At 40.0% G+C, this 17,973-nt stretch overlaps 1 protein-coding gene and 1 pseudogene across 2 annotated transcripts in view; both read left to right on the top strand.

The window, feature by feature from the left end:
- Positions 1-17,973, top strand: part of CCDC39 (coiled-coil domain 39 molecular ruler complex subunit) — a 247,000-nt gene that overhangs the window by 25,393 nt on the left and 203,634 nt on the right. The window lies entirely within an intron of this gene.
- Positions 14,985-17,187, top strand: LOC101129638 (FLYWCH-type zinc finger-containing protein 1-like; annotated as a pseudogene).

Here is a 17,973-nt window from a genome sequence, read left to right as displayed (position 1 = left end):
GTACAATGTCACGATTTTGGCTCATTGCAACCTCCGCCTCCTGGGTTCAAGTGATTCTCCTGCCTCACCCACCCAAGTAGCTGGGATTACATGTGCCCGCCACCATGCCTGGTTAATTGTTTTTTGTATTTTTAGTAGAGATGGTGTTTCATCATGTTGGCCAGGCTGGTCTCAAACTCCTGACCTCAGGTGATCCACCCGCCTCAGCCTCCCAAAGTGCTGGGATTTATAGAAGAACAATGGAATGATATCAGGAAAATAAAAAATGACAAAAGAAGAAATTTAACAGAGAGATTAGAATTACTTTAAAAAATCCAGAAATTCTGGAGCTGAAATACACAATAAACGAAGTTTAAAATGCAATAGAGAGCATCAACAGGAAAATTGAACAAGCTGAAGAAATCTGTGAACTCAGAAACATGTTATTTAAAAAAATTATCAGAGGACAAAAAGAATGAAAAGAAATAAAGCTTACAGGATGTATAGGACAGCATCAAAAGAGCAAATATTTAGTTAAAGATATTAAAGAAGTCAAAGAGAAAGACAAAGGGGGTAGAAAGCTTATCTAAAAATATAATAATAGCTGAAAACTTTCCAAATCTGGGGAAAGATAATATCCATGTACCAGAAGATCACAGATTTCCAATCATATTCAATCCAAACAAGATGACACCAAGATACATTATAATCAAACTGTCAAAAGTCAAAGATAGAAGATAAGCAAGTCACATGTAACAGAATTTCACCAACGCTAGCAGCATATTTCTCGGAAGAAACCTTATAGATCTGGATAAAGTGAAATGATATAGTCAAAGCACTGAAGGATATATTCAAAAAACTGCAAACCAAGAACACTGTACCTAGCAAAACTGTCCTTCAAAAATGAAGGAATGACAAAGACTTTCCCAAACAAAAGCTGAGGAAGTTTATCACTGTCAGACCTACCTTAAAACAAATGCTAAAGGAACCTCTTTAAACTGAAAGAAAAAATGCTAATTAGTAACACAAACACATGTGAAGATATAAAACTTATTGCAAAAACTAAGTACACAGAATGTTTACTACTGAAATGGTGGTGTGTAAATCAATGATATATTCAGTATGAAGGTTAAAAGATAAAACTATTAAAAATAATAGCTACAATAGGTTGCAGGATATACAATAGAAAAAATTGTAAATTGGGACATCAAAAACAAAATGTGTGAGAGATGGAGTAGAAGTGTAGGGTTATTTTATGTGATCAAGGTTAAATTGTTATCAGTTTTGAATATCCCATTATAACTTTAAAATGTTTTATGTAAGCCTCGTGGTAACCACAAAAAAATTGATAGTACATATACAAAAGATAAAAAGTAAGGAATCAGGCTGGGCACGGTGGCTCACACTTGTAATCCCAGCACTTTGGAAGGCCTAGGAGGGTAGATCACAAGGTCAGGAGTTCGAGACCAGCCAGTCCAATATGGCGAAACCCTGTCTCTACTTAAAAGTACAGAAATTAGCCGGACACAGTGGCACGCACCTGTAGTCCCAGCTACTCGGAGGCTGAGGCAGGAGAATCACTTGAAGCCAGGAGGTGGAGGTTGCAGTGAGCCAAGATCGCATCACTGCACTCCAGCCTGGGCAACAGAGTGAGACTCCGTCTCAAAAAGAAAAAAAAAAAAAAAAAAAAGAAAAGTAAGGAATCAGCCAGGTGGCCAGGCATGGTGGCTCACGCCTGTAATCCCAGCAGCACTTTGGGAGGCCAAGGTGGGTGGATCACCTGAGGTCAGGAATTTGAGACTAGTCTGGCCAACATGGTGAAATCCCATCTCTACTAAAAAAAATACAAAAATTAGCTGGGCATGGTGGTGCATACCTGTAATTCCAGCTACACGGGAGGCTGAGGCAGGAGAATCACTTGAATCTGGGAGGCGGAGGTTGCAGTGAGCCAAAATTGTGCCATTTCACCCCAGCCTGGGTAACATAAGTGAAACTCCCTCTTAAAGGAATCGAAGCATACCAATAAAGAAAATTATCTAATCCCAAAGGAAGGCAGCAAGAGAGAATGAAAGAAATGATCTACAGAACAACCACAAAATTGTTAACAAAATAGCTGTAGTAAGTCCTTACTTATCAATAATTATCTTGAATGTAAATAGATTTTATTATCCAATCAAAAGACACAGTGGCTGAATGGATAAAAAACAAGACCCAACCGTATCCTGCCTATAAAAGGTTCAGGTCACCTTTAAGAACACAGATACATTGAAAGTGAATGGATGAAAATATTCCATGCAAATGGAAAACAAAGGAAAGCAGAGATAGTTATATCAGATAAAATAGAGTATAAGTCAAAACTATAAAATGATAGAAGAAGGGTCATATAATGATAAAGGAGTTGACTCATCAAGAAGATACAATTGTAAATATACATGCACCCAACTTCAGAGCACCTAAATATATAAAGCAAATATTAATAGATCTGAAGAGAATAAGAGACTGACACAGTAATGATAGAGGACTTAAATACTCCACTTTCAACAATGAACAGATCATCCAGACTGAAAATTAATAGGGAAACATTAGACTTGAACTACACTTTAGACCAAATGACCGTAGCAGACATATGAAGACCGTTTCACCCAATAGCAACAGAATACACATTCTTAAGCACACGTGGAACATTGTCCAGGATAAATCACATGTTAAGACATAAGTCTTAATAAAATTAAGAAGATTGAAATCATATCAAGTATGTTTTCTAGGCACAATGGTATAAAACTAGAAATCCGTATGAGAAAGAATTTTGGAAAATTCACACGTGGAAATTAAACAGCATGTTCCTAAACAACTAATGGGACAAAGATGAAGTTAAAAGAAAAATTGAAAGATATCTTAAGACAAATAAAAGTTAAAACACAACATATACAAACTTACAGGATGTAGCAAAAGTAGTTCTAAGACAGAAGTTTGTAGTAATAAATGCCTACATCAAAAAAGAAGATTACAGATAAACAACATCATGTTATACCTCAAGGAACTAGAAAAAGAAGATGAAGTAAGCCCAAAGTTAGTAACAGTAAGGAAATAATAAAGATTAGAGCAGCAATAAATGTAATGGAGACTAGAAAAATAATAGAAAAGGTCAATGAAACTAACAGTTTTGTAAAAAGACAAATTTGAAAAACCTTTAACCAGGCTAGGAAAAAGGAGAGAAGACTCAAATCAGAAATTAGAGGACATGACAACTGATAACATGGAAATACAAAGGATCATAAGAAACTACTATATAATTTTATATCAACACATTGGATAACCTAGAAGAAATACATTCCTAGACACCACCTACCAAGATTAAATCTGAAGATATAGAAAATGTGAACAGACTGATAACTTATAAGAGACTGAATCAGTAATAAAAAGTCCTGCTTCAAAGAAAAGCCCAGGACCCGATGGTTTCACAGCTGAATTCTAGCAAACATTTAAAGAGAACTAATATAAATCTTTCTCAAACTTTTCTAGAAAATTGAAGAGGAGGGAATACGTCCAAACTCATTTTGCAAGGATTACACTGGTACCAATGCCAGACAAGGACACCTAAGAAAATAAAATTATAGGCCAGTATCCCTGAAGAACATAGATGCAAAAATCCTTAACCAAATACTAGTAAACTGAATTCAGCAGTGCATTAAAATGATCATTCACCGTGATCGAGTGTGATTTATCCCATGGGATGCAAGGATAGTTCAACATATGCCAATCTGTATATGTGATACACCTCATTAACAGAATGAAGGATAAAAACCACATGATGATCTCAATTGATGTAGAAAAGGCATTTGAAAAAATTTAACATTCTTTAGTGATAAAAACTCTCACAAAACTAGGTATAGAAGAAATGCGTCTCAACATAAAGACCATATATGACATACCCATCACTAAGCCTTTGTTACTCCTTTATTTCTGAAGGGCAGTTTTGCTGGGTATAGTGTTCTTGGTTTATACTTTTTGAAGATATCCTTCAGTGCTTTGAATATGTCATCCCTCTTTATCCTGGTCGGCAAGGTTTCTTCTGAGAAATATGGTGCCAGCCTTAATGAAGTTCTGTTATATGTGATTTGCTTATCTTGCTGCTCTCAGAATCCTCTCTGTCTTTGATTATAAAAATAAAGAAAAGACAAGGATGTCCCACTTTCTACTTTTATTCAACATAGTACTAGAAGTCCTAGCCAGAGCAATTAGGCAAGAGAAAGAAATAAAAGGCTTCAAAATTGCAAAGGAAGATGTTAAACTGTCTCAGTTTTCAGACAACATGTTCTTATATAGAGAGAACCCTAAAGACTCCACGAAAAATGTTAGAACTAATAAATGAATTTAATAAAGTTGCATGCTACAAAATCAACACAAAACTAAAAAAGAAATTAAGGTAACAATCCGATTTACAATAGCTACAAAAATATAATACTGAGGAATAAATGTAAGCAAGGAAGTGAAACATTTGCTTCACTTTCACTTACATTTGTAACAAATGTAAGAAAGAGAGTCCAGAAATAAATCCCTGTATTTATGGTCAATTGATTTTTGACAAGGGTGCCAAGAATACACAATGGGGAAAGAACGGTCTCTTCAATAAATAGTATTGGCAAAACTGGATATCCACATGCAGAAGAATGAAACTAGACTCTTATCTCAAACCATATACAAAAATCAACTCAAAATGGATTATAAAGACTTCAGTGTGAGACCAGAAATGGTAAACCTACAAACAACAACAAAAAACATAGGGGAAATCCTCCATGACATTGGTCTGGGCAACGATTTTTTAAATATGATGCCAAAGCACAGGCGACAAAGCCAAAAATAGACAAGTAGGATTACATCAAACTAAAAAGCTTCTGCAAAGTAAAGGAAACAATCAGAGTGAAGAAACAACCTAGAGAATGGAAGAATATATTTGTAAACAATAATCTCAGAAGGGTTTAATAGCCAAAACATGTAAGGAACTGAAACAACTCAATAGTAAGAAAACAACCCAATTAAAACATGGGCAAAGGGGACCTAAATAGAAATTTCTCAAAAGAAGATAGACAAATGGCCAACAGGTCTGTGAAAAAGATCCCAACATCTCTAATAATCAGGGAAACACAAATCAAAAGCACAATGAGATATTACTCCACACCTGTCAGAATGGCTATTCAAAAAGACAAAAGATAAATACTGGCAAGAATATGGAGAAAAGGGAACTGTTGTATACTGTTGGTGGGAATGTAAATTTGTAGGGCTATTTTGGAAAACAGTGTGAAGGTTCCTCACAAAAGTGAAAATAGATTACTGTATGATCCAACCATACCACTACTGGGTATGTATCCAAAGGAATTGAAATCACTGTCAATCAGATATCTGCACTCTCATGTTTGCTGCAACATTATGCACAATAGCAAGATATGGAACCAACCTTAGTGTTCATTGACAGATGAACAAATACAGAAAAAGTGTTATATATACACAATTAAATACTATTCAGCTTTAAAAAAGAGAGAAATCCTGTCATTTACAGCAACATGGGTAAACCAAGAGGACATTATGCTAAGTGAAATAAGCCAGGTGCAGAAAGACAAATATTACGTGGTCTCACTTATATGTAGAGTGTAAAAGGTTGAACTTATAGAAAGAGGGTACAATGATGGTTACAAGAGGCTGGAGGTTGGGGGATTGGGAAGATGTTAGTGAAAGGACACAAAATTTCAGTTAGGAGGAATAACTTAAAGACATCTATTGTACATTGCAGTGACTAGAGTTAGTAATAATATATTGCATATTGAAAATTGCTAAAAGATTTTGTGTTCTCACCACAAGAAAATGTGAAACAATGCATGTGTTTAATAGCTTGAATTTATCCATTCCACAGTTGTATACATATATAAAAACTGTGTTGTACACCATAAATAGACATAACTTTTACTTGTTAATTTAAAAAATCCATTGAACAGTTTGTGTGGATCCCTGGTGGAAAGTAGAACTTGGATGTAATATAAACTCAGCAACTTTTTAGTATGTGATATATGTCTTGAGACACTAGATGGATATATTTAAGAATTTGGAGCTTCCAGTTTAGAGTAAATGAAAGTTGGCTTGAAGTATGACAAATATATATATATATATACACACACACACACACACACACACACATATGCATGCACACACATTAAAAAAATTTTTAAAAGACAATCTCACTCTGTCACACAGGCAATCACAGCTCACTGCAGCCTCAGTCTCTTAGGCTCAAGTTATCCTCCCGCCTCAGCCTCTCAAGTAGCTGGGACTACAGGCATGAACCAATACACCTAGCTAGTTTTAAAATTTTTTGTAGCGACAGGGTCTCGTTATGTTGCTCAGGCTGATCTTGAACTCCTGGGCTCATGTGATTCTCCTGCCTTGACCTTTATGGACACGAGCCACCACGCCTGTCTCCACTCACTGTGACCTCTGCCTCCCGAGTTCAAGTGATTCTCCTGCCTCAGCCTCTTGAGTAGCTGGGATTACAGGTACCCACCAACATGCCTGGCTAATTTTTGTATTTTTAGTAGAGGTGAGGTTTTACCATGTTGGCCAGGCTGGCCTCGAACTCCTGACCTTAGGTGATCCACCCCTTTGGCCTCCCAAAGTGCTAGGATTACAGGCATGAGCTACCACGCCCAGCCATAGTGCAATACTTTTAAAGGACATTCATTATTTGGATCTCATGTAACCAGGGCTTATACTTTTATTGATTTATACATAAGTTTTAGACAATTTATAAAACTAAGCAAATTTGGAAATCTTAGAAACTGATTATTCTTTTTTTAATTTCCATTTTTATTTTAGATTCTGGGGTTACATGTGTAGGTTTGTTACAAGGGTATATTGTGTGATGCTGAGGTTTTGGGCTTCTATTCATCCTGTCACCTACACAGTTAACATAGTACCCAACAGGAAGTTTTATATCCCTTGTCTTCCTCCCTCCTTCCTTTCTTTCAGAGTCCCCAGTGTCTATTGTTCCCTTCTGTGTCCACATGCACTCAGTGATTATCTCCCACTTGTAAGTGAGAACATAGGGTATTTGGTTTTTGTTCCTGTGTTAATTTGCTTAGGATAATGGCCTCCAGCTGCATCCATGTTCCTGCAAAGCACATGATGTCCTTTTCTATGGCTGCATAATATTCCATGGTGTATATGTACATTTTCTTTATCTCACCCACTATTGATGGGCACCTAGACTGATTACATGCCTTTGTTATTGTGAATAGTGCTGCAATGAACATACAAGTGCATGTGTCTTTTTGGTAGAACAATTTATTTTGGGGGGGGGGGGGTGGGTATATACCCAGTAGTGGGATTGCTGGGTGGAATGGTAGTTCTATTTTTAGTTCTTTGAGAAATCTCCAAACTGCTTTTCACAGTGGCTCAACTATTTTGCCATTTTTAATAGCAAAAACCACAATTAGTTTTGCACCAACCTTATAGTTTACTTTCCTACCAGTAGTGTGTAAACATTCCCTTTTCTCCACAGCGTTGCCAACATCCGTTATTTTTTGACTTTTTAATAATAGCCATTCTAATTGGTGTGAGATGGTATCTCGTTGTGGTTTTGATTTGTCTTTCTTTGATTATTAGTGATGTTGGGCATTTTTTCATATGTTTGTTGGCTGCTTGCATGTCTTCTTTTGAGAAGTGCCCGTCCATGTTCTTTGTCCACTTTTTAATGTGGTTGTTTGTTTTTTGCTTGTTGATTTAAGTTTTTTATAGAGTCTGGATATTAGTCCTTTATTGGATGCAGAGTTTGCCAATATTTTCTCCCATTCTCTAGGTTGTATGTTTACTCTGTTGATAATTTCCTTTGCTGTGCAGAAGCTCTTTAGTTTAATTAGCCCCCATTTGCCAATTTTTGTTTTTGTTGCAATTGCTTTTGAGGACTTGGTCATAAATTATTTGCCAAGGCCGATGCCCAGAAGGATATTTTTAGGTTTTCTGCTAAGATTTGTAAGGTTTCAGTCTTACATTTAAATTTTTTATCTTTTTGTTTATGGTAAAAGAAAGGAGTCCAGTTTTATTCTTCTGCATATGGTTAACCAGATTTTTCAGTACCATTTATTGAATAGGGAGTCTTTTCCCCATTGCTTGTTATTGTCAACTTTGTCAAAGATCAGTTGGTTGCAGGCATGTGGTTTTATTTCTGGGGTTTCTATTCTGTTCCATTGGTCTATGTGTCTATTTTTGTACTAGTACTATGTTGTTTTTGGTTACTATCATCTTCAAATTGTAGTATGAAGTCAGGTAATGTGATGCCTCCGGTTTTGTTCTTTTTGCTTAGTATTGCTGTGGTCATTTGGCCTCTTTTATTTGGTTTCATATGAATTTTAGAATAGTTTTTCAGAATTCTGTGAAAACTGATGTTGATCATTTGATAGGAATAGTGTTGAATTTGTAGATTGCTTTTAACACTATGGGCATTTTAACAATGTTGATTCTTCCAATCCACGAATATGGAATATTTTTCTATTTGTGTAATCTATTATTTATTTCATCAGTATTTTGTAGTTCTCCATGTAGAGATCTTTCATCTCCAAGGTTAGGTGTATTCCTAGGTTTTTTTTTTGTGGCTACAATAAGTGGGATTACATTCTTGATTTGGTCCTCAGCTTGAATGTTATTGGTGTATAGAAGTGCTACTGGGGTTTGAATGTTGATTTTAATATCCTGAAACTTTACTGAAGTCGTTAATCAGGTCTAGGAGTCTCTTGGTGGAGTCTTTAGGATTTTTCTAGGTATAGAATTATATTGTCAGTGAAGAGAGATAATTTGATGTCCTCTTTTCCTATTTTAATACCTTTTTTTTTCCTTTCTTTCTCTTGCTTGATTGCTCTGGCTATGACTTCCAGTACTATGTTGAATAGGAGCGGTGAAAGTGGGAATCCTTGTTTTATTCCAGTTTTCAAGGGGAATGCTTCCAGCTTTTGCCCATTCAGTATGATGTTGGCTATAGATTTGTCACAGATGCCTTTATTATTCTGAGGTATTATCCCATGATATCTAGTTTCTTGAGGTTTGTTTTTTTTTTACTCATGAAAGGATTGGATTTTATTGAAATATTTCTGCATCTATTGAGACGATCATATGAGTTTGTTTTAATTTTGTTTATGTGGTGAATCACGTTTGTTGATTTGTGTATTGTGAACCAACCTTACATCCCAAGAATAAAGCCCACTTGATCATGATGAATTAACTTTTCAATGCACTGCCAGATTTGGTTTGCTAGTATTTTATTGAGGATTTTTGCATCTATGTTCATCAGGTTTAATTGGCCTTTGGTTTTCTTTTTTCCTTGTGTCCTTGCCAGATTTTGGTATTAGGATGATACTCGTTTTGTAAAATGAGTTAGGGAAGAGTTCCTTCTCCTCAGTTTTTTGAAATAGTTTCAGTAGGATTGGTACTAGCTCTTTTTACGTCTGCTAGAATTCAGCTGTGAATCCATCTGGTCCACAGCTTTTTTTGGTTTGTGGATTTTTTTTTTTTCAAATTACTGATTCAATTTTGGAACTTGTTATTGGACTGTTCAGGGTTTCAATTTCTTCCTGTCAATCTTGGGAAGTTATGTGTTTCCAGGAATTTATCCATTTCCTCTAGATTTTCTAATTTGTATGCATAGATGTGTTTATAGTAGTCTCTGAGGATCTTTTGTATTTCTGTTGAATCGGTTATAATGCCACCTTTATCATTTCTGATTGTGTTTATTTGAATCTTCTCGCTTTTTTCTTTGTTAATCTAGTTTGCAGTCTATTGGTCTTGTTTATCTTATCAAAGAACCCACTTTTTGTTTTGTTGATTCTTTCTGTGTTTTTTGGGTCTCAATTCTGTTTAGTTCTACTCGGATTTTAATTATTTCTTTTCTTCTGCTTACTTTGGAATCAGTTTGTTCTTGTTTTTCTAGTCCCTTTAAGTGGTAGAGTGTTAATCTGAGATCTTTCTAACCTCTTGATGTAAGTATTTAGTACAATAAACTTCCCTCTTAACACTGCTTTGTTGCATCCCAGAGATTTTGTCATGCTGTGTCTCCATTATCATTTGTTTCAAATAATGTTTTGATTTCTGCATTAATTTTACTGTTTACCCAAAAGCCATTCAGGAGCAAGTTATTTAGTTTCCATGTCACTGTGTGGTTTTGAGAGTTCCTCTTGGTGTTGATTTCTATTTCCATTCCACTGAGGTCTGAGAATATGCTTGGTATGATTTCAATTTTTTTGAATTTGTTGAGACTTGCCTAATGGCTGAGAATGTGATAGATTTTAGAGTATGTACCATGTGCAGATGAGAAGATACATATCCTGTGGTTATCAGGTGGAGTATTCTGTAGATGTCTATTAGAACCAATTGGCCAAGGGCCAAATTTAAGTCCAGAATTTTTTTGTTAGTTTTCTGCTTTGATAATCTAATACCGTCAATGTGGTATTGAAGTCTTCCAGTATTATTGTGAAGCTATGTCAAAAATGGATTATTCTTATCAGTTGACATATCCCGACAATGTTTCTAGCACTTTAAGATTATTATTTATTGACATTATGATATCTTCTGGGGGTTTATTTTAATATTTAGTTTAACGAATAAGATAAAGTGGCTGTGATGAAGGTCTGGAACAGCATCTGCCTAAAAGGCAAATATAGTGATTACTCTTTACATATAACCCGAAATCCAGAACAATATAGCATTTGAGGATAAAATAATTTAAATTGTAGGTGCATAAGGTTTGCATCCTGATGTATCTGAAATGTGTTCCATATTACCTTGGCTTTCAATTTCTCTAATTTTTCTATTTGATTAGAAGTTATTCATTTTGGGGGCAATGATGAAATTCCAATTCAAACTGTCTTATATCTTTTAATCAGAATTTTCCCAAAGCACAAAAGTGAAAATGTAGAAGTTGCTGTGTTTCATTCTTTTGAATGTTGCTACACTGAAAGCGCTGTGTGAAATTATTAGAAGACAAGTTTTCAAATGGTTGTAAAAGAAGATGCATATATGGGGACTCACTCAAAGGGCATTATTTAAAAAAGAAATTTCCAGCCACCCAGATCTCAGGGTAGCTATGTCCATTCAAGGATAGAGAATCCACCATCTGTATGATTATTTTTACGTCTGAACTTTTTTATACACCAGAGAGACTCAAAACTTTCAGGGTCATTTGCTCAGCATGTAGTGGAATGTCCTGCGCAATAGATTCCAATTAATATGACCATGTTCAATGGCCCTTTACCACCAATGATATATAACTGCTTTCCACTTGGCTTTATATGGCACTTCTTTGTTACAGCTGCAACCAGGTCTATCGCCCCTTTGATAAAAATTTCAGTTACCCCAGGGAGAAGCTTTCAACTTTATTAAGTATTGAAGTCTGTACATTTGTTCTTCTTTGGAAGAGCAGATCAAAAGCACGCTTTCTAAGTAAGTAATCTGATAAATTAGGATAGCATTTGCAGACTTGGGGAATATGTTTTTCCGTAATTGAAACTTGAGAACCTGTGTCAACTGACTATACTATTATAAACTTCTTAGCATTTAACAAGAGTTTCTTTTAATTTTTGAAAGTAAATAGAATTCCTTGATTCAATTTAACCAATTCTTTAGCATGCTGTTTCCTTTTTGTTGTGGTTAGGAAAACCTCAATGTAGGTTTAGAGATAGAAAACTGACAATCAAGAAAAAAAAAAGCAATTAGATGATCAAGTTGTGGTACAGACAAAAGCCCATGTTGTCATCTTATCTCTGGCATTAATTTACTGTAAAAACTTGAGCAAGCCACTTAATTTTTCTGGGCCACAGTTTCCTCATCTTTGAAAAGGGATAACTGGCTAAATTATGTGTAAGACTTCTGCTGATTCTGAAATTCTCTGATTCTAAGTCTTAGGCAGAATGAGGCTAGACACAGAATGCCTTATATTTGCATGCGGCCATTTTTACTTTGCATCTCCTGCCTGCTTCAATTCCAGGTTTGGTTTGGCAATGGAATAATATGGTGCTATTTTATCTTTGGGTAGGAATGAGATATATCTGGATCACTGGTTAAAAACCAGAGTAGTAATACCTTCACAAAGGAGACTAGATGGTTGTATTTCTCCCACAGTCCCAGGCTACTAGAATGTTGAAAAGGCACCAGATTTATCTTGAGAAAATTGGCTCTTATTCGCATACATTTACAATAAAAATACAAATAAATTCAGATTTCTCCATAGCTGATGGGACAAATTTTGCCTTCTGTGTTAGTCTGAATCTGAGGGTTACCTCTGTTATTAGCATTTTCAAAGATTTAGATTGTGACCTTTGAATTCCAATTCATGGGATTTGGATGCTTAAAAAGGATAACTTGGGCTGGGCATGGTGGCTCACTCTAATCCCAGCACTTTGGGAGGCCAAGGCAGGCAGATCTTTTAGGTCAGTTCTTGACCAGCCTGGCCAACGTGGTGAAATCCCGTCTCTACTAAAAATATAAAAATGAGCCAGGTGTGGTGGCGGGTGCCTGTAATCCCAGCTACTAGGGAAGGCTGATGCAGGAGAACGCCTTGAACTCGGGAGGCGGAGGTTGCAGTGAGCCGAGATCGCGCCACTGTACTCCAGCCTGGGTGACAGAGTGACTCCATCTCAAACAAAAAAAGAAAGGATAACCTGAATCAAAATGTACATCACATGTTGCCAAAGACTAAATATAATTTCTTACAGTATTTTGTCAATGGATGCTTACAATATAAACACTCCATGTAGACATCCTCAAAGTGTTTTAGCATTAAAAAGTTGGAAACTATTTTGTAGACCAATTCTTTCTAAATTTTAAGTTCTGATGATTGGGGATCAAGTTGGGGCTATGTTCTTCAGAATCTTAAAAAGCCTAAATACTAATAATATAGTTGTGATATTAGTAGAAACTTTTCCTGGGAGGTAGGGATTTAAGAGCCAAGTTTCTCATCTCAGATCCTCAGCAATTTATTTCTGATAGTGGGCTATTCACTTGTTCTGTCTGTTACTGTTTTCTCATTTTTATCACTATATCAAACCTCTGTAAGAGGTTCGGTTCCTTTCCTGTCCTGTCCTGTCCTGTCCTGTCTCGTTCTGTCGTCCAGCCTGGAATGCAATGGAGCGATCTTGGCTCAGTGCAACATCTGCCTCCCGGGTTCAAGCAATTCTCTTGCCTCAGCCTACTGAGTAGCTGGGATTACAGGCACCCGCCACCACGCCTGGCTAATTTTTGTATTTTTAGTACAGACAGGGTTTCACCATGTTGGCCAGGCTGGTCTTGAACTCCTGACCTCATGATCTGCCTGCCTTGGCCTCCCAAAGTGATGGGATTATAGGCAAGAGCCACCACGCCCACCCAAGAGCTAGTTTCTTAAAGGTTAATCGTACTATAGAACCTTAAACTATATAAATAAATTTTAGGTATGTGGTTGTGTTTAAAATCCTCTTATTTGTTTTGAACTTAGAATGGGTTTTTTACTCATGCATGATTTTGTAACATCATTCAATGATAAAAATATTAGTTCACTGACTTATTCAGATTTTCTGAATCTTGACCCATTTCCTTATACAATATCAACAATTATTTTGTTAATATCACCACTAATCTCATCAGAAAAGCTTGTAAGTGTTGAAAAACTATCAAGTTCATAGCAGTAGATTCAAGATTTCTAAAATTTTAATTTTCTCTTGAAAGCTCACATTTTGATCATAGGCAATAAATACCATCTGTTGTTTTTCTTGAAATGACAGGCTTACTTTGTCCATTAAAATTAAAGTCTGCCAAATAATCTGAAAATTCATCATTTGTCTGTCAGTCTTTTTTTCAAGCAAAAATGATGTTTTATGAAAATGTATGCTGGTTCCATTTGTAACTCAGTTGCATGAGTTTCTTTTCCTAGAGACAACTATCATATTTCAATATGTGGTAGAAATGCTTCATATGCACTTCCCATTTTGTAATACGGAATATTAATAAGATGTATACTCAAGGGTCTAGATTTAATAGTTAATCATTTTTATTGCTTTATAAAGGATATGATTAAGTGAAACTGACATTTTATTTTTATTGTGAGTGTGTGATGGTGAAGAATGTGATAACTGCCAGTGTAGTTTGGTATCACAGCCTTGATTCTTTCTAAGGAACCTACAGTTTTACCTACCATTGCCTTAGCAACACAGGCAATTATCAGCATAATGAAGAAGAAAAATCACATCTTAGTTTTAAAAACTATCATAAAAACAGCTTTGGCCTTGCAGACTTCTTGAAATGGTCTTGGAGATCTCAGGAGTATGTGAATTGCATTTTGAAAATTTCTGGACTAAGGCTGGCCAACATGGCATAACGCTGTCTCTACTAAAAATACAAAAATTAGCTGGGTGTGGTGGTGGGTGCCTGTAATCCCAGCTACTCAGGAGGCTGTGGCAGGAGCATTGCTTGAACCTGGGAGGTGGAGGTTGCAGTGAGCCAAGACTGTGCCACTAGACTCCAGCCTGGGAGTCCAGCCTGGGCACGGAGCAAGACTCTGTCAAAAAAAAAAAAAAAAAAAAAGAAGAAGCTGACTAGGGTTCAATATTGTTACAGTCTTGAATTTCCCCTTCTGTTTTCAGAAAAATGGGCCAGCTTCTTACTGCTCCATTTCCCATGAAGTTAAAACATCAAAAGTAAGAAACTATTAACACCGAGGCCCACTCATTAAAAGCAGGGACCCGCTTCTTAATGACTAGATTGCCTTGTCTTGCTGACTGAGACAAAATTTAATAGCAGTAGGTGGGAACTTGAACTAATATAGTCAATACCTGGTAAGCAGTACATAGTTGCTTTCTTCTCACTATATTTGCCTCATTTTCCAAAGCGAAATAATAATAAACCTTTAATAAATTTTTGGATGGGGCTCTCTCCCGAGGGGCAGGTCAGGGATAGGGAGTAGGAGCCGGGGTCGGGGTGGCGGCGGCGGCCTGGGCCTCGAGGTCGACGCCTGCTGCTGCAGCAGCAGAGGCTGAGGGACCCGTCGCAGCGCTGTCGCCGGAGAGGGAGGGCTCCGCTGCGGTGGTGAAACCAGCCCAGAGAAGTTACAGAATTTTCCCCCGGGTCTCCTGCCCAGCAAGCCAGCGCCGTGACCAGGTATGGGGGATGATGGTGGCGGCTCTCACTCACTTGTGAAGGCTGGAACCCAGGGAACCTGTGGTGACCTAGGGATTCTCCAGACACCACCGCAGCCCCACCACGACCAGCCGAGGCAGCAACAGCAACAGCTCGGGCACATGAGCGGAACCGCTGGACTCCAGGTTCCTTGCGGGGGCGCTGAGCGTGGCCTGAGGGACAGGCCCTGGGTCCCGGAATGCCCCTGCCCAAGCCCAGTGAGCCGGAGGGCGAGAGTGGGAAGGCTGGGCAGGAGCCGTCCCCCGATCCAGGCACGGACGTCATCCTGGCAGCCTCAGGAAGCCCGGGAAGTTCTCCAAACTGGTCCTGCTCACGGCCTCCAACCAAGATGAGGTTGGGGTGGGCTTCAAGCCCCAGGAAGTGCACTGTGTCTTGTCCCTGGAGATGGCCGGCCCCGCCACCCTCGCCAGCACCTTGCATATCCTGCCAGCTGAGGAGCAGGGAGGGGTGGTCCAGCCAGCCCCCCAGATGCCTGAACAGAAGAGCAGCAAGCTGGACACAGCCCCCCCATTCCCTGGAGTTCCTGAGGACACCATTTGGGGGCCGCCTCCTGATGCTGGAGTCCTTCCTGTACAAGCAGGAGAAGGCTGTCGGGGACAAGGTGTACTGGAAATGCCGCCAGCATGCTGAGCTGGGCTGCCGGGGCCAGGCCATCACCCGAGGTCTGCGGGCCACAGTAATGCGGGGCTGCTGCCAAGCGCCCGATGAGCAAGGCCTGGAGCCCTGGCGCCAGAGGGAGAAGCTGCCCAGCCTGGCCCTGCCAGAGGTCTTGGGACATCCCCGGGGTCCTGAGGGCTCTGGAGGCCGAGTGGAGGAGCCGCTGGAGGGGGTGGGCCTGTGGCAGTGCCCCAAGGAGCCGGAGCCAGAGTCCACCCCTGGGCTGGTGCTGAGCAAGCCGGCCCGGAGGACGACGACGGACACCGAATCCTGTCGCTGCTGAGCCTGACGCCCAAGAAGTGCTCGATCCTGGGCCTGGGACAGGCCCGGCCCCTCGAGTTCCTGAGGACGTGCTACGGGGACAGCTTCCTGGTGCACGAGTCGTTCCTCTACAAGCAGGAGAAGGCCGTGGGGGAGAAGGCGTATTGGACCTGCCGGGACCACGTGCTGCACAGCTTCCGGAGCCGGGCCATCACCCAGGGACAGCAGGTGACCGTGATGCGTGACCACTGCTACCCGCCCGACGTGGAGGGCCTGGAGGCCCGGCGGCAGCAGGAGAAGGCCATGGAGACGCTGCAGGCTGTGCAGGCCGGCCCTGGGAGCCAAGTGGACACTCTCCTCCAAGGCGTGAACAGTCTTCTCTGCCTCAGGGGCCCCGGCCCCCTGACTCTTACCAGGCCCCGGCCCAGAAAGCGTGCGAAGGTCGAAGACCAGGAGCTGCCAACCCATCCCCAAGCCCTGGAAGGATTCCTGGATGAGGACCAGGACATGGATGCCGACCCCGGAAGCTCTGAGTTCCTGCAGACCCCGCTGGAGGGCAGCTTCCTGGTATACGAGTCCTTCCTCTATAGGCAGGTGTATTGGATCTCCCGGGACCAGGCCCGCATGGGCTGCCGCAGCCTCGCCATCACCCAGGGCCGACGGGTCATGGTGATGCGCAGGCACTGCCGCCCACCGGACGTGGGTGGCCTGGAGGCACTGCGGCAGCGGGAGCACTTCTCCATCCTGGCGCAGTGGGACTGCCCAGAACCCCTCCGGCCCCTGGAGTTCTGAGGACTTCCCTGGGGGGCAGGTTCCTGGTGCCCGAGTCCTTCCTCTACAGGAAGGAGAAGGCGGCCCTGGATGTGCCGGGATCAGGCTCGGCTGGGCTGCCACAGCCGCGCCATCACCCGGGGCCAGCGGGTTATGGTCATGCGCAGCCGCTGCCACCAGCCCAACCTGGAGGGCCTAGAGGCCTTGAGGCAGCGGGAGCGGCTCCCCAGCATGGCCCAGCAGGAGGACCCAGAAAAGATTCAAGTTCAACTGTGCTTCAAGACATGTTCTCCTGAAAGCCAGCCGATTTACGGGTAATTGTGTTAGTTATCTAACGGTGAGTCACCAATTACAACAAAACGTAGTGGGCTTAAAACAAATAACAAAAACAAAAAGAAATTTTTGGTACAGGGTAAGGCCAGGTTTGCATCTGGCCTGACGCCAAAGCCCATGTACTTGGCCACTACTTTATACTGATCTCTGGGCTGCTACCTAGCTCTGAAAGTCAGTGATTCTGGAAGACAAATATCTTCCTAAAGTGGCAAATAAAGCTGTTGGTAGGATTTGTGGTGGAACTGCAAGGATTTCAGCAAATACAACATATAGTTTTTAACTATATGGAGTGTATACTGTGGCCTGGTAGTTAAAAGAGCAGGCTTTGAACATAAGCTGCTCAAAGCACAAAACTATCATTTACCAGCTTTGTGATTTAGGGAAAGTTGCTTAACCTCTTTTGCTTCAGAGTACTCATTTGTAAGATGAAATGATGAGGGATAATGATAATAATGCTACCTATCGAGGCTTCAATTAGTAATGGTTTGGTAGGTAGTAGAGCACATGGTAAGCATTAGTAAATCTCAGCTTTTATAATTATCTGCTGGGCTAAACACATGATAGCCATGCAGTACAAATTGGCTGTTATTTAACACACTTCCTCCTTCTTCTCATTACTGGTGCAAACACAATCGTCATTTGTTATTCATTTATTTGTTCCTTTGTCTGTTCTACAGTGATCTACTGAACCTAGTATATAACAGTCACTGTGCCAGGCGACGACCCTGATCTAGTCCTACAGTTGGCAGCTCCAACATAGCTATTATTTCC

Source organism: Gorilla gorilla, chromosome 2 (genome assembly GCF_029281585.2).
Source record: "Gorilla gorilla gorilla isolate KB3781 chromosome 2, NHGRI_mGorGor1-v2.1_pri, whole genome shotgun sequence".
In the NCBI taxonomy this organism is placed as follows: Eukaryota; Metazoa; Chordata; class Mammalia; order Primates; family Hominidae; genus Gorilla; species Gorilla gorilla.
This window is presented reverse-complemented; position numbering and strand designations above follow the sequence as displayed.